Raw genomic sequence first — 10592 nt, forward strand, 5'->3', positions numbered from 1 at the left:
TATCTGAATATGATCCTAGACACATTTACAATTCCACATAAATATATATATGGAATTATTCACAATATACAATCTCACACTTTATGTAAACCCGACATAAATATATCCTACTTCTCCAATCATAAAAATCTCACACTGCATACATTCCCACATTAAATCAAAAACATAAGCCACCCTTCTATTATAAAATCTATAACATAACGAGAACAACATAGGCAATTATGGACCAGGTGTGACAAGTCCCACACTTTCTTTGTTGTTTCCACTTCCTTGTGAGACCACCAACACTTTAATTATTCATTATATCCATCCACGTGAGGCAACACAACCAGATTGTGATGCAGTTTTTGCATTTCTGGAACAAAAGACTCCAAATGACTATAAGAAGATCCTTCTTTGTCCACACTTATTTTAGCAACTTTACTCAGCGCTTCCGCTCTGGCTCTCATGCTCTTTCCTTCTTCCTCGGCCACAAGCGTGGTGACAGCTCTTCGCACTTCCCCTTCATCTGGAATTCCGCTCACATCCAAACATATTTGTATGCCTATCCCCAGACGTTCGACCAGGAGCTTAGAGTTAAAGGGCTGTTCTGCAAACATGGGCCACGTGACCATGGGGACTCCCACGCTGATGCTCTCCAGCGTAGAATTCCACCCGCAGTGGCTCAAGAAAGCGCCCACTGAAGGATGCGAAAGAATCAAGAGCTGAGGCGCCCATCCCCATATGATCAGCCCCCTCTCTCTCGTCCTCTCTTCGAATCCCTCCGCCAGCCCCACCTCCGTCTCTTTGGAGCCTTTCACATCCGTGTGAGAAGGACATCTGATGGCCCACACAAAGGCCTGCCCGCTACTCTCCAACCCCGAAGCCAGCGCACCGATTTGGTTTTCATTGAGGAAAAATTGGCTCCCTAGACACACGAATACCACCGAATTCGGACGCCGGGAATCTAGCCACCGCAAGCACTCATCCTCGTCGATATCCGCCGCCTTGCCGCGGCTTCGAATTTTCCGGCGATCTATCCCCGTCTGGCCTATGGCAGCGGGAGGAAGCAGGGGACCAATGTTCCACACAGGATTCCCGGTGAGGCTCCCAATGTAATCGATCGCCCGGGATTCCAACTCGTAAAACGTATTAATAATTATGCCCAGCCCCTCCAAGCTCCCGTTAAGCTCCTCCCGAAGAAAGTTCCAGAGCGGATGAGATTCCGGATCACGCCACGATACCGTCAAGTCGGACCTGCGGAGCTTAATCCCGAATATGAGCTCCGATACATCAAAGAACTCGTCGTCGTCGTACGACGTTCGGTTAAAGACGGAGTGCATGAGAGACAACGCGAACGCCCCGCAGGTGTAGAAAGCCACGCTGGGGATCCCGAGGTTGGCACCCGCACGGCGAGCCCATCCCGTTGTCATGTCCACGATGATGCAGCTTACCGGAGAAGAACCAACCATTTGTTGATCCAACCATTCTTGAAACGCGGCCGCCAGCTTGTGCGAGGAAGCAAAGAGCAACGGGACGACGTGCATGGGGACGTTGTCTGTGCTGTTGGTTCCTGGGGCACCCCCTCGATAGGAGGCAAGGGAATAGGTACCAGCCGTATGTCTGTTGAAAATATAATCTCAACTACGATGGCCGATATCGCATATCGGCAAGTCGGCATATCGGCAAAATGAAGTGAAGGCATTATAAAGGAGCCTTTGTGTTTTGCGATAAGCGAACGCCGATATCGCATCGGCAAAGTCAAAGTGAAGGAGTTATGAGGAAGCTCTTATGTTTGCGATGAGCGATCGCCGATATCGCATCGGCATTTCGCTATCGGCAATGTCATGAGGGTCGAAGTTTTTGACATGAGTAAAGTTGCGATGGAGTGGACCCGATGGCTTCCCAAAACCAAATTGCATAATGTTTGAAATTCACCCGACGGCAAATATTAAATGTTGCGTGGAGTAAATCTAAGTTTTGGTTGACCATACGTCTTAATGAAATGTCATAGTGGTAGGTAGAATATTAAAGTTTTACATAGAGTTCGTAAGTTTTTTTTATGAGAAGGTATGGGCGTATGTACTTGTTAAATTAAATTCTGTATGGGATAGTTGTATGTAATTAATCACTGTGTTGACCATTGTTTCATGTATGGCACACGGGAAGTTTAAGTGCGTGTTCACAGTAGAGTAAAAAGAGTGGTGAAGCAAAAACCAAGTGTTGTATTGAACACACAGCAGTGTGTAAAAAGAGAACCAGGGGATGTAATTTTGGAGTGATAAGAAAACCTTGTGTGGTTTTTGTGCACAGCAGTGCAAAGAAGAAAATGGTGAAGCGAGTTTTTGTAACTCTGTAAGTTTTGTCTTTACAGCAGCATGTAAAAGTATTTTACACCAGTGAATGTGAATTTTGTTTTACAGCAGTAAGCTCATGTAAACTTTTGTTACAGCAGTAAGTTGTTTTTCACAGCAGTGAATATGAAAACAATTTTACAGTGGTAAATCCCTCTCAGTAAAAGAGGATGAAGTTTGTATCGATTTTTAATGAATAAAATGTTTTTAATGGTAGTGAAATACTCTGTTTCTTCATGAAATTTTTCTTAAGTCTTCCTGCATAAAAGATCCTGGAGCAAAGTAAAAACAGAGCATTGCCTCTGTGTGTTTGAATATTTGGTTTTTGGTATTTTCTCCATTTTAAAAATACCCAACAGTGGTATCAGAGCAGGCTTAGGCTCTTGAAGGTGTTCAAGAAGCTGAAGGGAGAAGGTTGTTGCTGCAGCAAAACCTCTCAGGCAGACAGAAGACTCAGACTTCAAAGGATTCAGTCAAGGAATGACCAGCACAAGCACTGGTATGGGTTTGTTTAACACCCAGCTCCCACAGTTTAATGGGAAGAACTATGACTACTGGTCAATAACTATGAAAGCCCTGCTTGCCTCCCAAGACTTATGGGAAATAGTTGAAGATGGCTTTGAAGAACCAGCAGATGAAACTGAGTTCAATGCATTAACTCAGGGAGAGAAGGATCTGCTGAAGAACAATAGGAAGAAGGACTCAAAAGCCCGTGTGTTATTGTATCTAGCAGTAGACCAGAGTATGTTTCCAAGGTTAGCAGCAGCTAAGACAGCCAATGAGGCATGGCAAACCCTTAAGACAGCCTATCAAGGCATGGAGAGAGTGAAGACAGCAAAACTACAATTGCTGAGAAAGGATTTTGAGAACTTGAACATGAAAGAGTCAGATAATATTGACTCATTCTTCACTCATGTGATTGGTGTAATCACACAAATGAGAACTCATGGAGAAACCATTGAAGACAGAAGAATTGTGGAGAAAATATTGAGGGTCTTACCCTCAAGGTTTGATGCCATAGTCACCACCATTGAAGAGACAAAGGATCTCTCAAGATATTCAGTTGATGAGCTACATGCATCACTGATAACACATGAACAGAGATTGAGTAGGAATGAAAACTCATCTCTTGAGCAAGCCTACAAGACCCAGATGTCCTTTGGAAGAGGAAGAGGTCAAGGCAGAGGAAACCGAAGAGGAAGAGGCAGAAGCCAGAACAGAGGTGGAAGAAACAACTCATCAAATGCACAAGGAAGAGGCAGCAATCCAAATCAGAACCAAGGCCAAGGCAACAGCCAACAAAGAGATCAACATCATGCTCAAGGACAAAGGTATGATAAGTCTAATGTTCAATGCTATTATTGCAAAAAGTATGGACATTATGCTAGTGATTGTAGAAAGAAACAACATGATATGAACAGCAGACAAAGTGCAAATGTTACAAGAGAAAACAACAGCCAAAATAATGTGTTGTTAGCATGTAACATGGCTGAAACACATAGTGAAGACATATGGTTTTTAGACTCAGGTTGTAGCAACCATATGACAGGGAACTTAGCCCTGTTTTCTGCTCTAGATAAAAATGTGAAATCAGAAGTCACATTAGGAACTGATAGTAAAGTGTCTGTTATGGGAAAAGGGGAGATAAAAATATTTACAAAACAAGGAGAAAGGAAAACCATAGCAGATGTCTACTATGTCCCCGGAATGAGATGTAATCTCTTGAGTATTGGACAGCTTGTCCATAAGGGGTACAATGTTTTCTTTAAAAATGATGTATGCACCATCATGGACATACCACCCAGCAAAAGATGCATTGCTGAAGTGAAGATGACAAGGAATAGGATGTTCCCTCTCCGGATCAGGGCAGACATGAAGAACAAAAGGGAAATGGCAGCAGTTACCCAAGAGGCTTTCCAAAGCGTGCCAAAGGATGAGAATTGGTTGTGGCACTTGAGATTTGGACATCTCAATTTTGGAGGTCTGAATTTGTTGAGTAGGAAAGGAATGGTGAAAGGATTGCCATTGATAGAGAAGCCGGACAGCCTTTGTGAAGGTTGTATATTGGGAAAACAACACAGAGAAAGTTTTCCATCAGGGAAAAGCATAAGGGCAAAGACACCCTTAGAGATTATCCACTCAGATTTGTGTGGACCAATGCAAGCTCCATCATTAGCTGGCAGCCAATATTTCTTGACATTCATTGATGATTGTACAAGAAAGACTTGGATATATTTCCTTAAAAACAAAAGTGAAGTGTTTGAGAAATTCCAAAATTTCAAAGCACTTGTGGAGAACCAAAGCGGGCTGCATATAAAAGTTTTGAGAACTGATAGAGGAGGTGAGTATATCTCCAAGGAATTCCTAAGATTCTGTAGAGAAAATGGAATTCATAAACAGTTTACAACAAGGTACACTCCGCAGCAAAATGGAGTTGCTGAAAGGAAGAACAGGACCATCATGGATATGGCGAGGAGCATGTTGAAGGCAAAGCATTTGCCGAATGAGTATTGGGCTGAAGCTGTACATAGTGCAGTTTATATACTAAACAGGTGTCCTACAAAAGCAGTCATGAACAAAGTGCCAGAAGAGGCATGGAGTGGGAGAAAGCAAGGAGTCACCCACATGAGAGTTTTTGGGTGTGTGGCCTATGCACACATACCAGATCAGCTAAGAAGGAAGTTGGACAGCAAAGGGGAGAAATGCATCTTCATTGGATACAGTGATGAATCCAAAGCCTACAGGCTGTACATCCCATCTACCAAGAAGTTCTTTGTAAGCAAAGATGTTCAATTCATTGAAGAGGAAGCTTGGGATGGAAGCATAGAGAAAACAGTGAATGTCAAAAACTGTTTGTCTCATGATGAAGATGAAGAGGAAGTGGCTGAAATACATCCCCAAACAGCAGCGCCAACACAAGGACAGCAAGGTACACCATTGAGGATCAATGAGAGTGCTTCTCCAAGCACACCACAAGGAGGAAATTCAAGTGCATCTTCAAGCACTTGCACACCAAGTGAAAGAGGTAAGAAATTTAGAAATCTAAGTGAAATTTATGAAGAAGGAATGAATTCCTTATTTGCCTTGTATTGTCATGTTGATGATCCTATCCATTTCGAGGATGCAATCAAAGATAGGAAATGGATAGAAGCTATGGATGAGGAAATTAATGCCATAGAGAGAAACAAAACATGGGATTTGGTTGAGCTACCAAAAGGCAAAGAAGTCATTGGTGTGAAATGGGTCTACAAGACCAAGAGCAATGCTGAAGGTAAGATTGAAAGGCATAAAGCAAGGCTGGTTGTCAAAGGCTACAAGCAGCAGTACGGAAGAGATTATGAGGAGACTTTCGCCCCGGTTGCAAGAATGGAAACCGTGAGAGCAGTGCTGTCCATAGCAGCTCAAAACAAATGGAAAGTCTACCAAATGGACGTGAAGTCAGCATTCCTAAATGGAGTGTTAATGGAAGAGGTCTATGTGGAACAGCCTCTCGGATATGAGAAGAAAGGTGAAGAGCACAAAGTGTGCAAGTTGAAGAAAGCTCTTTATGGGCTGAAACAAGCGCCAAGAGCATGGTACAGCAGGATAGATTCATATCTATTAGATAATGAATTTGACAAATGTGAAGGAGAACCCACAGTCTACATCAAGGAAAAGGATGGTAAAATTTTAATTGTTGTCTTGTATGTAGATGATATTATTTTCACTGGAAATGATATTTATCTTATTGAGAATTTTAAATCAGTCATGAAGGATGAATTTGAAATGACTGACATGGGTTTCTTGAGATACTTCTTAGGCATAGAAGTAGATCAAAATGAAAAAGGAATTTTTATATCTCAAGCAAAATATGTAAATCAAGTTTTGGGCAGATTTAAGATGGAAGAATGCAAGGCAGCAATCACTCCCACAGTGATAGGATTAAAGCTCAGCAGAGAGGACAGCAGCAAGGATTTTGATCCTAGCCTATATAAAAGCATTGTAGGCAGCCTTATGTATTTAACAGCAACTAGGCCTGATTTAATGTATGCTGTTAGTTTGATTTCCAGGTTCATGGAGAGGCCAAAGGAGGCACATTGGCAGGCAGCAAAGAGAATTTTGAGGTATGTCAAAGGTACCAAAATGTTTGGCATATTATATAGTGTCTCAGAAAGTTCAGATTTAATTGGTTACACTGATAGCGATTGGGCTGGAAGTGTAGATGATCGAAAGAGCACTTCCGGTTATGTTTTTCATATGGGTTCAGGAGCCATTTCATGGGCTTCTAAGAAGCAGTCCATTGTAGCATTGTCTACAGCAGAGGCTGAATATGTGGCAGCTACAGCAGCAGCATGTCAAGCAGTGTGGATGAGAAGAATGTTGAGAAGCTTAGGCCAAGAGCAGGCAAAAGCGACAGTGATATTTTGTGACAATAGCTCAGCTATTGCGTTGTCAAAGAATTCAGTGTTTCACAAGAGAACGAAGCACATTGATACAAGGTTTCATTATATCAGAGATTTGGTAAGCAATGGAGAAATCAGCTTGCAACATTGCAGCACTCAGGAACAGGTCGCAGACATCTTGACAAAGCCATTGGATCAGAAGAGCTTTGAATTTTTGAGGAAGTGTTTGGGTATGATTGAATGCCCGACAGTTGAAATTAAAGGGGAGTGTTGAAAATATAATCTCAACTACGATGGCCGATATCGCATATCGGCAAGTCGGCATATCGGCAAAATGAAGTGAAGGCATTATAAAGGAGCCTTTGTGTTTTGCGATAAGCGAACGCCGATATCGCATCGGCAAAGTCAAAGTGAAGGAGTTATGAGGAAGCTCTTATGTTTGCGATGAGCGATCGCCGATATCGCATCGGCATTTCGCTATCGGCAATGTCATGAGGGTCGAAGTTTTTGACATGAGTAAAGTTGCGATGGAGTGGACCCGATGGCTTCCCAAAACCAAATTGCATAATGTTTGAAATTCACCCGACGGCAAATATTAAATGTTGCGTGGAGTAAATCTAAGTTTTGGTTGACCATACGTCTTAATGAAATGTCATAGTGGTAGGTAGAATATTAAAGTTTTACATAGAGTTCGTAAGTTTTTTTTATGAGAAGGTATGGGCGTATGTACTTGTTAAATTAAATTATGTATGGGATAGTTGTATGTAATTAATCACTGTGTTGACCATTGTTTCATGTATGGCACACGGGAAGTTTGAGTGCGTGTTCACAGTAGTGTAAAAAGAGTGGTGAAGCAAAAACCAAGTGTTGTATTGAACACACAGCAGTGTGTAAAAAGAGAACCAGAGGATGTAATTTTAGAGTGATAAGAAAACCTTGTGTGGTTTTTGTGCACAGCAGTGCAAAGAAGAAAATGGTGAAGCGAGTTTTTGTAACTCTGTAAGTTTTGTCTTTACAGCAGCATGTAAAAGTATTTTACACCAGTGAATGTGAATTTTGTTTTACAGCAGTAAGCTCATGTAAACTTTTGTTACAACAGTAAGTTGTTTTTCACAGCAGTGAATATGAAAACAATTTTACAGTGGTAAATCCCTCTCAGTAAAAGAGGATGAAGTTTGTATCGATTTTTAATGAATAGAATGTTTTTAATGGTAGTGAAATACTCTGTTTCTTCATGAAATTTTTCTTAAGTCTTCCTGCATAAAAGATCCTGGAGCAAAGTAAAAATATAGCATTGCCTCTGTGTGTTTGAATATTTGGTTTTTGGTATTTTTTCCAATTTTTTAAAAATACCCAACAATGTCGAGATTCGAACCCTCGACCTCCGCCTGGAGACGTTTCGCATTCCCCGGGGTGGTGATAAACGAAACTGTGAAGCCGCCGCGAGAGGCGAGAAGCTTGGCTAGCTGAAGGAATGGAATGAGATGGCCCTGAGCCAACGACGGGATGGCCACTAGATGGGGCTTTCTTTCTGCCATGATCGGTGAACAAGCAACCTTCACAAATGGATGAACACAGTACTATTACTTGAAGAAAACTAGATGGGAGTTTCTATACATATATATAAACAAAAATTTAGAAGCAGCATATAAAATTTAGAAGCAGCATATATCCCTTTTTTTAGAGTGCAAAAATACAATGTACCTGCCAAAAAGAGAATAAATGACATATACCCATCCGCCAGAAATACTACCTATTCTTCTTCATTCATGGACTGGTTGGTCGACTTTCGTTTCTGCACCCCTCATAACTTTCTCTGAGATTTGAGTTTTTCAAGATGGCATCCACATGTTATTGAGTTCAGCGCTCTTTCTACCATCTCATTATTGCGTTTCACCCCATGCAGTTTTCAACGTTTTCCACACGCTATTTCAACTTTACGGTGGCCTTTAGGTAAGTGCTCTCTTCCGCTGTCGTTGTTGCGTGCAGCAAGCCACACGCTATTTCAACTTTACAGGGGGCAGCCTTGATATTGAAGAGTAAGGTTAGATATGCAGCAATCTCTGAATTAATATCCTTCATGAAAAAGGATGATTTGTCCTCTTTAATACAAAGCCCCGTGGCTTTCTGAAATTTCCCCAATATCGAGTGAAGACAATCCCACGAGGCATGACACAGCATTGCAGACAACAAAATGTCGTCAAACAAAAAGATTGTCAGAAAAAGATATATCTCTACTGATAACCAGAGGATTGCAAACCTTATCTCTAATGGCTCTTTTAATATGGAGACTGAGAGAGTCCATGACTAAAATGAAAAGGAGAGGGGACAGACAAAAGCTCTGCCGCAGGCCTCTAGCGGCAGGGAAGAAGGTGGAAGGAATACCATTTACGAGAACAGCGTAATTCACATCAATTACGCATGCCATGATCCAATTTAAGCAGTTGTTATTAACACCAATTTTGATGAGAAGCATCTAAGGAGCCCCCAATCTATGTAATCATAAGCTTTCTTGAGATCAATTTTTAAAAAAGCAGCCTCCACTTTCCTTATATGCATGGAATGAAGGCATTCCTGAGTTATGGCGACGGCCTCTAAAATGTTTCTGTCTTTAAGGAAGCCATGTTGTTCAGAAGTAATATGGACGGAGAGCATATTCCACATCCTTTCTACAATGAGTTTGGAGATAATCTTATAAAGGGTATTACAGAGAGAGAGATGGGTCTGAAATCCATGAAGGTAAGGGAGGGCTTCTTTTTAGGAATTAATGCAATATACGTAGAGGATATAGAATGGGAAATAGTATTCTTTATCCTTGACTCTTCCACCATTTTCAGAAGATCAGATTTCAGAATATCAAAAAAAGTGGATGAAAAAGTCAATAGTCTATCCATCTGGTCCCGGGTTCTTGTCTTTTTGGAATGATTTCATGATGGACAAGAGTTCCGTCTCAGTTACCGAGGAAAATAGGTGGTCATTCTGCTCCTCATCGAACATAATGTGATAAGGTTCAATGCCCCATAAGATATCAGCAATATCACATCCCCCATTATTGTTGTATGCCTTTTGAAAATATTTGAGAGCCTCTCTGGATATGTCTGCCTGAGATACCACCATGGAACCCATCTCATCTTTAATCTCCCAAATGGAATTTAATTCTTGCCTCTTATTTGCGAAACGATGAAAAAATTTAGTGTTCTTATCCCCCTCATTGAGCCATGTGGCTCTGCTCTTAAGTCTCCATGAAGCCTCCTCAATAGCCAACAGGTTCAGTTTTTTCTCTCGAGGTCCCTGATGTGGACCTTCGTTTCTAGTGAAATATTCTTTGAAATAAGATAATTAGATAATTCCTCTAATTCTTCATTTATCTTCTTTAGTACCTTTCTATTGGAGATCACCATGCCCCGCTGCAACCGTTTAACACAAGATCATAGGCCCGATAAGCGATCCAGGAAATATTTGGATTGCCAAGCGCAATCTTTAGGGGAGTGTGATAGCCAATACTCCTTGATGATCTTGTTGAACTGCTCATCCTCCAACCAGACCCTATTAAATTTGAACGGGTAACCCCACCTATGACCCACTAGATTCCATTTGATTATGACGGGACGATGATCCGAAATGAAACTGGGAATGTTCATAGCAGAGGGATTCCTCAATCAATCAATCAGGCTGTCATGTATGAGGAATTGATCCAATCTCTTAGCAAGATATGCTTCATTTGATCTCCCATTGTCCCATGTAGGTCTCGCTCCGGTGGGAAGAACATCAACAAAATTATGAAACAAAATGGCTTCTCTAATCAGGAAGCCCACTTGGTCATTTTTCCTGCCTCTACCCCAAACCTCATCATTGCTCAAGGTACAATTGAAATCCC

The 10592-nt window shown here is 41.5% G+C and overlaps 1 pseudogene; it reads right to left on the reverse strand.

The window, feature by feature from the left end:
• Positions 1–238: 238 nt before the first annotated feature.
• Positions 239–8253, reverse strand: LOC149155819 (scopoletin glucosyltransferase-like; annotated as a pseudogene).
• Between the last annotated feature and the right edge of the window lie 2339 nt (positions 8254–10592).

Source organism: Pinus tabuliformis, chromosome 9 (genome assembly GCF_031772625.1).
Source record: "Pinus tabuliformis cultivar Carrire ecotype Pingquan chromosome 9, CPIR1, whole genome shotgun sequence".
In the NCBI taxonomy this organism is placed as follows: Eukaryota; Viridiplantae; Streptophyta; class Pinopsida; order Pinales; family Pinaceae; genus Pinus; species Pinus tabuliformis.